The sequence below is a fragment of the Heterodontus francisci genome, chromosome 25, assembly GCF_036365525.1.
Source record: "Heterodontus francisci isolate sHetFra1 chromosome 25, sHetFra1.hap1, whole genome shotgun sequence".
NCBI lineage: Eukaryota > Metazoa > Chordata > Chondrichthyes > Heterodontiformes > Heterodontidae > Heterodontus > Heterodontus francisci.
The window spans coordinates 73,119,977-73,135,116 of NC_090395.1; the positions used below are offsets into that span (position 1 = coordinate 73,119,977).

A 15,140-nucleotide genomic window follows, 5' to 3' on the forward strand; every position below is an offset into this window, starting at 1 on the left:
CAACAACCCCACTGCCTTGTGGGCGTCTCGGGAGAGACCAAGGCTAAGGGAGTAAACCCTAACAGAAAATCCGGAGCGGAACCCCGTAGGTGGTCATGTGTCACCTTTGGCATGTTTCCGGCAGTTCCTGCAGCCATACTGGTGCCAAACATCGTGTCCTGCACTCCTTTGGACCCCACCAGAAATGCCGAGGGGGGTTTTGACGACTGGGCAACTCTCAACCTCCATAAATTTGCCCAGGCATGCGCCATGGAGAGGTCACTCCATAGTTGCCTCACAGCGACTAAAACACGGAAGGCAGCAGTTACGGGTTATAAGTCCAGATAAATTGGCGTAGAAACTGGGCGCCACGGGTTGCCTTTGTCGGTGGGAGAGGTCATTGCACCTCACTGGACAGCTACCGCCCGCCTCAAACCGGGCAGCCCCCGGTCAATTAGGTTCTGTCCCGCCACAGTCTGCCTGCTTCAATGGGTGCTTGGAGCTCAGGGTCATTGCCCGAAAGGTGGACTGATACACCGCACCAAACAACATGAAAAAAGGAAAGAAGGTACCAGCCCTTCGCTTTGCAAGCTGGAACGTCAGAACTATGTGTCCTGGCCTGTCGGAAGACCTTACACAAATCAACGATTCTCGGAAGACCGCCATCATTAACAACGAGCTCAGTAGATTCAATGTGGACATTGCAGCACTTCAGGAGACTCGCCTCCCCGCGAGTGGCTCTCTAGCAGAGCAAGACTACACCTTCTTCTGGCAGGGCAGGGATCCTGAAGAACCAAGACAGCATGGAGTGGGCTTCGCCATCAGAAACTCCTTGCTCAGCATGATAGAGCCTCCCTCAAATGGCTCGGAACGCATACTGTCCATCCGACTGCTCACCACCTCTGGTCCAGTACACCTACTCAGCATCTATGCTCCAACACTCTGCTCCGCACCTGAAGCTAAAGACCAGTTCTATGAACAACTCCATAACATCATTAGCAGCATCCCCAACACCGAACACCTATTCCTGCTGGGGGACTTTAATGCCAGGGTTGGGACCGACCATGACTCATGGCCCTCCTGCCTTGGGCGCTATGGCGTTGGAAGGATGAATGAGAACGGGCAGAGACTGCTTGAGTTGTGTACCTATCATAACCTCTGCATCACCAACTCGTTCTTTCACACTAAACCCTGTCACCAGGTTTCATGGAGGCACCCAAGATCACGTCGTTGGCACCAGCTAGACCTCATTGTCACAAGGCGAGCCGCCTTAAACAGTGTTCAAATCACACGCAGCTTCCACAGTGCGGACTGTGACACCGACCACTCCCTGGTGTGCAGCAAGGTTAGACTCAGACCAAAGAAGTTGCATCATTCCAAGCAGAAGGGCCACCCGCGCATCAACACGAGCAGAATTTCTCACCCACAGCTGTTACAAAAATTTCTAAATTCACTTGTAACAGCCCTTCAAAACACTCCCACAGGGGATGCTGAGACCAAGTGGGCCGACATCAGAGACGCCATCTATGAGTCAGCTTTGACCACCTACGGCAAAAGTGCGAAGAGAAATGCAGACTGGTTTCAATCTCATAATGAAGAGCTGGAACCTGTCATAGCCGCTAAGCGCATTGCACTTTTGAACTACAAGAAAGCCCCCAGCGATTTAACATCCGCAGCACTTAAAGCAGCCAGAAGTACTGCACAAAGAACAGCTAGGCGTTGCGCAAACGACTACTGGCAACACCTATGCAGTCATTCAGCTGGCCTCAGACACCGGAAACATCAGAGGAATGTATGATGGCATGAAGAGAGCTCTTGGGCCAACCATCAAGAAGATCACCCCCCTCAAATCTAAATCAGGGGACATAATCACTGACCAACGCAAACAGATGGACCGCTGGGTTGAGCACTACCTAGAACTGTACTCCAGGGAGAATGCTGTCACTGAGACTGCCCTCAATGCAGCCCAGCCTCTACCAGTCATGGATGAGCTGGACATACAGCCAACCAAATCGGAACTCAGTGATGCCATTGATTCCCTAGCCAGCGGAAAAGCCCCTGGGAAGGACAGCATTACCCCTGAAATAATCAAGAGTGCCAAGCCTGCTATACTCTCAGCACTACATGAACTGCTATGCCTGTGCTGGGACAAGGGAGCAGTACCCCAGGACATGCGCGATGCCAACATCATCACCCTCTATAAAAACAAAGGTGACCGCGGTGACTGCAACAACTACCGTGGAATCTCCCTGCTCAGCATAGTGGGGAAAGTCTTTGCTCGAGTCACTCTGAACAGGCTCCAGAAGCTGGCCGAGCGCATCTACCCTGAGGCACAGTGTGGCTTTCATGCAGAGAGATCGACTATTGACATGCTGTTCTCCCTTCGTCAGATACAGGAGAAATGCCGTGAACAACAGATGCCCCTCTACATTGCTTTCATTGATCTCACCAAAGCCTTTGACCTCGTCAGCAGACGTGGTCTCTTCAGACTACTAGAAAAGATCGGATGTCCACCAAAGCTACTAAGTATCATCACCTCATTCCATGACAATATGAAAGGCACAATTCAACATGGTGGCTCCTCATCAGAGCCCTTTCCTATCCTGAGTGGTGTGAAACAGGGCTGTGTTCTCGCACCCACACCTTTTGGGATTTTCTTCTCCCTGCTGCTTTCACATGCGTTCAAATCCTCTGAAGAAGGAATTTTCCTCCACACAAGATCAGGGGGCAGGTTGTTCAACCTTGCCCGTCTAAGAGCGAAGTCCAAAGTACGGAAAGTCCTCATCAGAGAACTCCTCTTTGCTGACGATGCTGCTTTAACATCTCACACTGAAGAATGCCTGCAGAGTCTCATCGACAGGTTTGCGTCTGCCTGCAATGAATTTGGCCTAACCATCAGCCTCAAGAAAACGAACATCATGGGGCAGGATGTCAGAAATGCTCCATCCATCAATATTGGCGACCACGCTCTGGAAGTGGTTCAAGAGTTCACCTACCTAGGCTCAACTATCACCAGTAACCTGTCTCTAGATGCAGAAATCAACAAGCGCATGGGTAAGGCTTCCACTGCTATGTCCAGACTGGCCAAGAGAGTGTGGGAAAATGGCACACTGACACGGAACACAAAAGTCCGAGTGTATCAGGCCTGTGTCCTCAGTACCTTGCTCTACGGCAGCGAGGCCTGGACAACGTATGCCAGCCAAGAGCGACGTCTCAATTCGTTCCATCTTCGCTGCCTTCGGAGAATACTTGGCATCAGGTGGCAGGACTATATCTCCAACACAGAAGTCCTTGAAGCGGCCAACACCCCCAGCTTATACACACTACTGAGTCAGCGGCGCTTGAGATGGCTCGGCCATGTGAGCCGCATGGAAGATGGCAGGATCCCCAAAGACACATTGTACAGCAAGCTCGCCACTGGTATCAGACCCACCGGCCGTCCATGTCTCCGTTATAAAGACATCTGCAAACGCGACATGAAATCGTGTGACATTGATCACAAGTCGTGGGAGTCAGTTGCCAGCATTCGCCAGAGCTGGCGGGCAGCCATAAAGACAGGGCTAAATTGTGGCGAGTCGAAGAGACTTAGTAGTTGGCAGGAAAAAAGACAGAGGCGCAAGGGGAGAGCCAACTGTGCAACAGCCCCAACAAACAAATTTCTCTGCAGCACCTGTGGAAGAGCCTGTCACTCCAGAATTGGCCTTTATAGCCACTCCAGGCGCTGCTTCACAAACCACTGACCACCTCCAGGCGCGTATCCATTGTCTCTCGAGATAAGGAGGCCCAAAAGAAAAAAGAATTATTACAACTCTCCCAACTATTAAAAAGACAGCAAATAAAAACAGTAAATTCTATAGCCACTGTATAAAAGTGCATGCAAGTACTTCAAGACAGCACAGGAGGGCTGCATGGAACAGTTACTTACTCCTTTCAACAAATGGTTTGGCGGAGACTTAAATTATAGCAATTAGGGGTACAATGTTGAATTGTAGTGGCACTCAATAGAACATGGACAGTAGTCATACTGGTTTCAGTGCAATTAATATGAATATTCAATAAACTTTGCAAGATTTGAGCTGAAGTCAACCATTCAGCACTAAAATTTTAAAAGTCAAAGCTAAATTGCCATTAGGAACATTAGATGTGCTACCCTTAATGCAAGAGTTTTTTTTAAAAAAAGTACCTTAAAACAAGTTGTACATATGGATTTCAATTAAGTTACAGGCAGAAGTCCCACCTTCCTATCAGAAACATACAATTACTACAGGGAATCAAATGAATTCCTCACTTAGAAGTCATAAATGGGGTATTGCACAGTTCAATGTACCAGCCTGAATTATACCACAGTGCAAACACATACATCTTTCCTGGTGTTAGTTCACTGAAAACTTTATACAGATCAAACTACAGAATACGACACCAACATGCACTGCTGTAATTCAACTAACATATGGCATATACACAAGAACCATCAGCTTTGCGATGCCACAAAAGCAACAGGACACAAACTCAGCATTTCAGAAAGAGTGGAAAAGGTCTACTGAAAGTGGGAGCGAGTAAAATTTCTGGTTATTGCTCCTCCATTTCCCAACACCAACCTTCACTAATTCCATAAGTACCAGCAGCCTCCATTACCTCACTTGAGTAAGGCTAGATAGTGAGAATATGATTCAACCATAGTCATCAAGCCCAATCACATCCTATGCAAGCACAGTCCTAAGATTGCAATCAAGCCCTGGCTTAGTCTTCCTTCCCTCCCTAGACCAACTGTAGCATCCCTCCCACCACCCAGGTCAAGACCAGCTAACAACTCTATTTGGGGATTAATCTAGGACCTATTGCCTTTCTGCAATACCAGGCAGTGCTTTTACCCATTAATCTGGAGTGCTGAGAAAATTTCTAGCTAACTAGGTAGCTCATTTTCAGTCACACATTATTGCATTCAAAACAGATTGGTTCAACATTAAAGCCACTGGTTCTTCTGCAACAAGTTGCCATTACAGGCACAACTCTCCAATCAGCTGGGCAGTCTGAACACTTTGGGGCTCAGTCAGAATCAGCACAAAAGTCATCACTGAACACTATCCAATTAGTCCCACTCACTTGCTTTTTCCCTGCAAATTTTTGTCAAGTACCTATCCAATTCCCTTTTGAAACTGCCAGTGAACTGCCATCCATTACGAGAAGAATTGAAAAAAAAAGGAAGGATGTTATGCTTCAGTTACACAGGGCATTGGAGAGACCACATCTCTAATATTGTGTGCAGTTCTGGTCTCATTTAAGGAAGGATGCAAGTGCAATGGAGGCAGTTCAGAGGAAGTTTACTAGAATGATAGCTGGATTAACAGGTTGTCTTATGGAGGAAAGGTTGGACAGACTGGGCTTGTTCTCACTAAAGTTTAGAAAAGAGTGAGGGAGACTTGATTGAAGGAAACAAGATCCTGAACAGTCTTGACAAGGTGGATGTGGAAAGGATGTTTCCTCCTGTGGGAGAGCCCAGAACTAGGGGGCACTGTTTTAAAGTTAGGGTCTCCCTTTTAGAAGTGAAGATAATTTTTTTTCCTGAGGGTTGTGCACCTTTGAAACACTGCTTCAGAAGATAGAGGAGGCAAGGTCATTGAATTTTTTAAGCTGGAGGTAGGTAGATGGAATCAAAGGTTATTGGGGTAGATTAGATTAGATTAGATTAGAGATACAGCACTGAAACAGGCCCTTCGGCCCACCGAGTCTGTGCCGAACATCAACCACCCATTTATACTAATCCTACACTAATCCCATATTCCTACCACATCCCCACCTGTCCCTATATTTCCCTACCACCTACCTAAACTAGTGACAATTTATAATGGCCAATTTACCTATCAACCTGCAAGTCTTTTGGCTTGTGGGAGGAAACCGGAGCACCCGGAGAAAACCCACGCAGACACAGGGAGAACTTGCAAACTCCACACAGGCAGTACCCGGAATCGAACCCGGGTCGCTGGAGCTGTGAGGCTGCGGTGCTAACCACTGCGCCACTGTGCCGGGTAGATGGGAGTGTGGAATTAGAGACGGACACAGATTAGCCATGATCTTATTGAATGGCAGAACAAGCTCAAGGGATCAAATGGCCTACTTTTACTCCTAATTCATATGTTCATATGAATCTGCTTCTACCACTCCTTTCTGAGTACAAACAATTTACTGCATAAAAAAAAAAATCACTTTTTGCCAATTACCTTAAATTTGCATCCTCTGGTTAATGACCCATCTGCCAGTGATGGCTACTTGGGGAGAAGTTATCAAAACCCTCAATTTTTAATCCCTATTAAATCTCCCCTTAATCATCCCTGTTCAGAGGGAAACTGACCATAAATACTAAATAGTTTTCAGACTGAAAACTACCTTGTTAGACTCCTTCCTTGGCTGCTTAGAAGTTGAATACAATTTCAACATTTTGTACAATTCAGAGTTTCAAAACCCATATATTCTACACACTAGTTCATTTCCCATCTTACATCTCCACAATCCCACCCATCACTATTCCTTCTGAATCCTATAATCCTTATCCACATTTCAGAATGTCCTTTGTAGTGAATAATTTTGACCACTAAACCCACATTAGTCCAGACTTTAAACTACACTGGGTGACTGCTCCCAACAGATTGAACTCAGAATTCAGCAATTCTACTGTGGCAGCATAGCTCTTCTGCAGGCCTTCCACTTCCTTTACTCCCCTGGACATCTTTCAACCTTCACCTCCTATTCCATCCAATCTTCAGAAAGAGCCTTTAGCTAGCACCACTAGATAAAACTAACCTTACTATTAAAAACAGTCATCTCCCCTCACCCTTCCACCTGCTCCTTTAAGTTCCTTGACAAGTTAAGGCATCACAAATGCAAACAGTTGCCCAGTGGCCCCAATTCCTTCACATGTCAATGCCACAGCCAGGTACTAAACTTAGCTTCAGGTTGGATGGCAAATAGACCAAAACAAGTGCAGATGAATATTTTAGCAGTCACTAAATTTTAATAGTGTCTCTGTAACAAGACTTCAACCCAAAAAAGTTCTCATACTTGTCTTAGCATTTATGCAAGTCATTTCTGGCAAATGAGCTTTTCATAATTCTAAATTTTCAGACCACTATCCCATTGTGCTATAGTTTGTACTAAGACAGCTACTGATATACATAGGTCATGACAACAAACATGTATCCTGCTCAATATGGTACAAACTATTACAAAACTAAAATAAATTTTATTAATTGATTATATTTGCAGATAAACTGTTTTAGTCTACAGTATAACAGCAAAGAACCGGTTTTGTACTTTCACTGCACCAGGAGCTGACTAATAAGGCTCGAGACATTGCTGGCACAAAAATCTATTTGCTTTTCTGCAACATTTGTCAAACTTGCTTTAAAAGCTCTCAAATTTTGATAACAAAACTTTTAGCTGTCGAGAAAGATGCTCACTTTCATGTTCCTCTCCAATTTTTCTTCTGAAAAGTTGAGATATGATTTAATCACTGGCACACTCAACCTGCCATTATTCACATGTGAATGGGCGGTGTCAACAGTCTTTTATTGCCGTACAGCCTGATCCTGCCAACTGACAGACTTACTCACTGGTTGCAATCTGCAACAAGAACCCTGGCCGATCCCTTCCTCTCTAGCCAGGGCCACCGACCATTCACATGGCTGACAATCACTGCAGCTGGGATTAGCTAGGACTGTTTCTGGTCTCTAAAGACAATCAGGATAACTCAAGTTTTACTAAGAAAATTCTTCCATCTGAACTACATTGTTCTTTTGATCAGAAACTGAGGCCACTAAAGTAGGCCTGAAAATCCTAAACAATAAATCTTAGTAACTTTCCAGGGTGGCAAAAGTTTTAAAGAAATGGTCCGACAGTGATTTCCTCCAACAAAGCTGGGGAATTCCACAGCAGCAGCACACTAACCCCACCCAGCTATATTTCTAACTGTGCACTCACTGATGCAGTTACTGGACTCCTGCCATTTCTATTCCACAAAGCAAATACAGGCCTACAAGATTCTAAAAAAGAAAAAACAGAATCTACAGGATGAACAGATTCACAAGGGACAATTTACAAGACTATTCAGATATCTGACTATTTTCCCTCCCTTTTCCAATGGGAAAACTTTGTGCTCAGTACACTGGGAAGACAACTCTCAATTCTCCCAATATCCTGGCCAGAACAATTTGCAGGCTAAGTAGTCCTCATGTTTCTGTAGAGGGAATAGGGAAGGAAATGGAGGGCTCCCTCCCCCAATCATATGATCTGCACCTCTAATGCTATTTGGTGGGTTCCTAACCATCTGTACAAAGACATGTTACCCTTCTATAAAGCAATGCATTGGAGCAGTGAAGTTTACTTTATCATGGACTCAAGTTTTAAATTCAACACCAAGATTTGGCAGGGGGAGATAAGCATTGGAGGGAGATTAAGTGGAAGACCAAAAGCTTGATAAAAAAAGGTAGGTTTATAAAAATGGAAAGGGGTTCAGGGAAGAGTTGAGCATACCTGGTATAGCAGCCTTGTGGATATAGTACTGAACTAGCAATAGTTAGACATACAGCACAGAAAAAGGCTCTTCAGCCCATCGTGTCTGTGCCAGCCATCAGGCACCTACCTATTCTAATCCCATTTTCCAGCACTTGGCCCATAGCCTTGTATGCCATGGCATTTCAAGTGCTCATCTAAATACTTAAATGTTGAGGGTTCCTGCCTCTATCACCCCTTCAGGCAGTGTTCCAGATTCCAACCACCCTCTGGTAAAAAAATTCCTCAAATCCCCTCTAAACCTCCTGTCCCTTACCTTAAATCTCTGCCCCCTGGTTATTGACCTCTCCACTAAAGGGAAAAAGTTTCTTCCTATCTCACCTATCAATGCCCCTCAATTTTGTATACCTCAATCATGTTTCCCCCCCCCCCCCCCCCCTCAGCCTTCTCTGCTCTCAGGAGAACAACCCTAGCCTTTTCAGGCTCTTCACAGCTGAAACACTCCAGCCCAGGCAACATTCTAGTGAATCTCCTCTGCACCCTCCAGTGCAATCACATCCTTCCTATAGTGGCGCCCAGAACCATACCCAGTACTCCAGCTGTGGCCTAACTAGCATTTTATACAGCTCTATCATAACCTCCCTGCTCTTATATTCTATGCCTCGGCTGATAAAGGCAAGTATCCCATATCCCAATCTAGGGCTAGAGTTTAAATCCCACAAGTTTGAAATTTATTTCAAGCTGGTCATTTGTGGGCTAGCACAAACTTCAGTTTTGTTCAAAAACCTCAAGGTCCTTCAGGAGAATTAATCTGCCATCCCTACCCTGTCTGGCCTATATCACTCCAGTTCCACATGACATGGCTGACTCAGTGCTCTGAGGGCACCAAGAAATGGTATGAGCAATGCACTAAGCACTACCTGCTGTCACTCATCACAAAACAATTGGGGCCAAGACAGTTCTGCCACCAATTGAGGTAGGGAGACACAGGAAGCTAGAATGAGTGTTAAAGGATGTGGAAGGAGATTTATCCCCAGAAGTAGCTAGAGATGGTTATATTTCTGTAGGTTTTAAGAGAAGGAATTTAAAATTTAGTGCACTAGAGACAGGAGCATTGGCAGTATGGGGAAGGAGGTTGAGGGGCCAGCAAGGAAGTGAAAGAGGCAACTAAACCATAAGCGAGTTGCAGCAGTGGAGGGATTGAGGCAGGCAATGAGGTAAAACAAGCAGTTTTGGATAAGATGCAAGGTTTGAAGGTCAGTCATAGATCAAGATATCTGCTAGAATTACTCCACTTAAAACAATTAAACACTCGTTAAAGCTTCCCAATGATTATGTTGCATTGTACAAAAATTAAAGTTGCCAAGAGGGGCAATATGAATCATATGCTTAGAGCTCCCAAGTTAACTAGCAATTAAATGTCAAATTGGCAACCTACTATAATTTGCTGCTTTATTACAGAAAGCCAGTCACATGAATGACCTCCATTTTTGAGATCTAAAATGAGTGTCGAACATTAAATGTACTTTTATCTGACAACCCTGTTACTGGCCCACACAACTAGAACATTAAAAACCTTAGCACAAACATTGCATACAGAAGACTACAGGGTCAGACTGAATAAACTAGCCAGATGTATAATATTCCAAAATATAAACAAGAAATGCTGGAAATACTCAACAAGTTCAGCAGCATCTGGGGGAGAGAAGCAGAGTTAAAGTTTAAGGTCAGTGACCCTTCATCAGAACTCTGCAGTATTTTGCTAGTATAATATTCCAACTTCTGGAGAATAAATGTATCACCTGCAATGCAAAGCAGAATGCAAAATTAAATGCAAATGTAGCATCAGTAGGCAAAAGGAAAAATTCAGCAGGTCACAACACAATTTCAACCTGCAAGAAATCTGCATTTTGCAGATTATGCTCAATATCTGAAATTAAAAATGCCTTAATTACTCCAGACTTGCATTTGCTCAGTGAAGTCTTTCCAAATCCTTCCATGGCCTCACCCTACTTCATCTCCAACCCTAAAATCCTTAAGATCACTGCACTCTTCCAATTCTAGACTCATGCATCCCACTTTTAATCACTCCACTACTGGCAGCTATTTCCTTCAGCTACCTAGGTCCCTCTCCCCTCCTTTAAAGATTTTCCTTAAAAACCTCTAACCAAGCTTTTGGCCATCTGTTCAGTTCCCTCTGCAGCTGTCTCAAATTTTGTTTGATAATGCTCCTGTAAAGTATCCAGGGGTGTTTTGCCATGTTAAAAAATGCTATATAAAAATAGTTGTTTCAGACCAGGTTCAATCCTGGGACATGCTGATTGCTACAATGACCCATGCTGGAAATGCACATGGGCAGTAGGTGACATTGTAGGGAAGGATGAAGACAACTACTTCACACGCTACCAGAATTTACAGACAGCAAAAAGCGAAGCCAGCCGAAGTGTCCCTGCCACAAATTCCTTGCCTCTTCCCAGATACTGACAACTAGACATCAAAGAATTTCAAGTCCACTTTCTCCTTAACCCAACTCAAGTTGGCAACACATCAGTGCCCTTATCCAAATGATCAGCAGCTGTGAACAAGCCCAGACTTCATCTCTATGGCTTATTCAAGCATGGAAATTCTAAAGGGAGTGTCCAATCCTGAGGATTTTCAGCAGTTCCTCTAGCAAAGTTTTCAGACACAACCTGGCTGACAAGGTGATTTAGCAAAGACCCAGGAATGAATTCAAAACCACTCGGATCTATAAAATGGAGTTTTAGAAATGAAACAGACTGTACAGATTTTATAGGTTCAATGCACACAATGGAATTTTTAGAACTTCAGTTTAAAACATAGGACAGCATTGCAATTACAGTACAGGTACACCAGAATTCAAAAAAAGCATAGGAGTGTCACTGGGGTTCAAAATAAACAGTCTGCATTTATATCAGGCTTCAATGTAGGAAAGCATCTCAAAACACTTAAAAAGGCAGTACCATAAAAGGAAAACAAGCCAATATTAGGATTGACCAAAACCTTAGATAAGTGCGAATTTTAAAAAGGAGGTTCCACAGACAGGAGATATAAAAGTAGCAGTAATGATGCACAAGAGGTCAAAGGATTGGGACTGCAGATAGGATCGGGCAAACCCATCAGGCCGTATGCACAATGGTTTTTGGTGGTGTAATGCAAGTGTACATCGCATATAGAATGGAATGGCAAGTGTTGAGGCACTTCACGTTCTGTACCGAAGGAATCTCTATTGCATCTTCTGAAATGTCAATTTTGCACTGTTTCGTTATATCGTTTACAAATTTTTATGAATAGAGTATATTCTGTGGGAAAAAGAGAGGGATTTGAAAGGCACTTAAGGCTCCAGACAGATACTGACTGATTTACTCTGCCTTTTTAAAGTTTTTTCCCTACAAAAATTCTTCAATTTATTTCCTTCCCAAAAGGAATCAACTCCATTGACAAGTGAGATGGCTACTATTCACACCCAGGCCTCTACACCAGCAAGATACCTCATCAAGGAGATCACAAAGCCTCATGCTTTCCACCCCAGATATGCTCATTCCAGCAAGTAGACAGTAACCAGAGCCCTGGCTTATTTTGCCCAGCTGGGTTAAATGTTTGACAGTAAACAAACATTAAGCAGCAAGCAAAATGTTTGGGTCAAATCTGTTTCCAGCTGAGATTTAAGCAGCTTCTTTAATAAAATGCCCACCAGGGACTTAAACATTTCAGCAAACCTCCAGATGTATCCACCTACATCAATTTACTTTCACCAACCCCATTCCAACTTCCACCCCTTAATTCCTTCACCCATCCATTTCCCTCTGCTCTACTCCCATCTCACTCGAAACACATGCTTCCTAACCTCAATGTACATCAATCCATGCCCTTCACTAGAAACCCACCTTGTTCTTCTAAAGAAATTTCACCAACCTCAATCTTTCCTCTTGCCAACTGCAAGACCCCCTCCTCCTCTCTCCCCCCCCCTCACCCACTAACCAGTCCCTCCCAACACCCACTATCCAGCAAACCCCCCACCCTGCACCCACTAACCAGCAGCCACCCCCCCCCAACACGGCACCCACTAACAGGCAGCCCCCCCCACCCAGTAACTGGCAGCACACCCCCACCCACACACAGCACCCACTAACAGGCAACCCCCATACCCAGTAACTGGCAGCACACCCCCACCCCCACACAGCACCCAGTAACTGGCAGCACACCCCCACCCAGTAACTGGCAGCACACCCCCACCAAACACACAGCACCCAGTAACTGGCAGCACACCCCCACCAAACACACAGCACCCACTAACTGGCAGCACACCCCCACCAAACACACAGCACCCACTAACTGGCAGCACACCCCCACCAAACACACAGCACCCACTAACTGGCAGCACACCCCCACCAAACACACAGCACCCACTAACTGGCAGCACACCCCCACCAAACACACAGCACCCACTAACTGGCAGCACACCCCCACCAAACACACAGCACCCACTAACTGGCAGACCCCCACCAAACACACAGCACCCACTAACTGGCAGCCCCCCACCAAACACACAGCACCCACTAACTGGCAGCCCCCCCCCCACACGACCCACTAACTGGCAGGCCCCCCCCCCCACACGACCCACCAACCCGCGCCCCCCCCCCACACGACCCACCAACCCGCGCCCCCCCCCCCACACGACCCACCAACCCGCGCCCCCCCCCCCCACACGACCCACCAACCCGCGCCCCCCCCCCCCACACGACCCACCAACCCGCGCCCCCCCCCCCACACGACCCACCAACCCGCGCCCCCCCCCCCACACGACCCACCAACCCGCGCCCCCCCCACACGACCCACCAACCCGCGCCCCCCCCCCACACGACCCACCAACCCGCGCCCCCCCCCACACGACCCTCCAACCCGCGCCCCCCCCCACACGACCCACCAACCCGCGCCCCCCCCCACACGACCCACCAACCCGCGCCCCCCCCCCACACGACCCACCAACCCCCGCCCCCCCCACACGACCCACCAACCCCCGCCCCCCCCACACGCACCCCCCCCACACGACCCACCAACCCCCGCCCCCCCCCACACGCACCCCCCCCACACGACCCACCAACCCACGCCCCCCCCACACGACCCACCAACCCGCGCCCCCCCCACACGACCCACCAACCCGCGCCCCCCCCCCACACGACCCACCAACCCGCGCCCCCCCCCACACGACCCACCAACCCGCGCCCCCCCCCACACACGACCCACCAACCCACGCACCCACCCACACACACGACCCACCAACCCGCGCACCCACCCCCCCCACACGACCCACCAACCCGCGCACCCACCCCCCCCACACGACCCACCAACCCGCACCCCCCCCACACACGACCCACCAACCCGCGCCCCCCCCCACACGACCCACCAACCCGCACCCCCCCCCACACGACCCACCAACCCGCGCCCCCCCCCCACACGACCCACCAACCCGCGCCCCCCCCCCACACACACGACCCACCAACCCGCGCACCCACCCCCCCCACACGACCCACCAACCCCACTAGCTGGCACACACCACCCCCCCCCCCCCCCCCCCCCCCATCCCATGCCCACTAGCCAGCACCCCCCCCCCCAACCCCATACCCACTAACCGGCAACCCCCCCACGACCCTGTACCCACTAACCTGCACCACCCCCCCCCTCAATCCCATACCCACTAACCGGTATTCCACCCCCCCCCCCCCCGTACCCAATAACCGGCACACCCACCCCCCCCCTACCAACTAACCAACCCCCCCCCTACCCACTAACCAGCACCCCCACCCCCCCCCTGTAACCAGTATTTCTCCCTCCCCCCCCCCCGATCCCGTACCCACTAACCGGTATTCTCTCCCCCCCCGACTCCACTAACCGGTATTCTCTCCCCCCCCCCCCCCGACCCCACTAACCGGTATTCTCTCCCTCCCCCCCCCCCCCGACCCCACTAACCGGTATTCTCCCCCCCCCCCCGACCCCGACCCCACTAACCGGTATTCTCTCTCTCCCCCCCCCCCCCCCGACTCCACTAACCGGTATTCTCTCAGCCCTCCGGTCCCGGGGCCGGCCATGTATTCATTGCCACCGGCGGGCCCGAGCCGGGGCGCCGCACGCTCTCTCCAGCCACTCCCCGGTCTGAGCTACCCGGCGAGCCCGAGGCCCGGCTCTGGGTGTGGCGGCAACCGGCCAGCGAAAAGCTGCCGGTCTCGGTCACTCACTCTCGCTTCTCCCCCTACCTCGCAAAACAAAACCCCGTTCCCTCCCGGTCTCTTTCCCCCGTCTCCCCGCCGCTAAGCCCGGGCCTCGCCCTCACCTGCTCCTCACTCAGACCCAGTGTACTCGCCGCCGCCTCAGCTCGGATCAAGAGTGTGCTGGGAGGGGGGCGGTTAATGAGCAATTACCCACACCCCCTCTCCCACGTGATAAGCCCACGTGACCTCACCCCCGCTCTGCATCACGGGGCCATCCATTCGAACTGGCCAGCTCCCGCCTTGTTTCTTAAAGGCACAGTCCCATCCACACCCCATGGAACCACACAGCCTCTCTAGGACTTTCTTTCTAGAATATTCCTTGGTGGGGGGGGGGTCTCCCACTCTCTGCCTCGCCTCTGCAGTCTTCTT

General features: G+C 48.7%; 1 protein-coding gene across 1 annotated transcript in view; it reads right to left on the reverse strand.

Annotated features, from left to right (window-relative positions):
* The window catches only part of LOC137383989 (rho-related GTP-binding protein RhoC), a 37,884-nt gene extending 22,950 nt beyond the window's left edge, over positions 1–14,934 (reverse strand). Inside the window, exon 1 of the mRNA XM_068057503.1 lies at positions 14,834–14,934. The gene's annotated coding sequence lies outside the window, so the exon portion shown is untranslated. The remainder of the gene's footprint in view (positions 1–14,833) is intronic.
* Between the last annotated feature and the right edge of the window lie 206 nt (positions 14,935–15,140).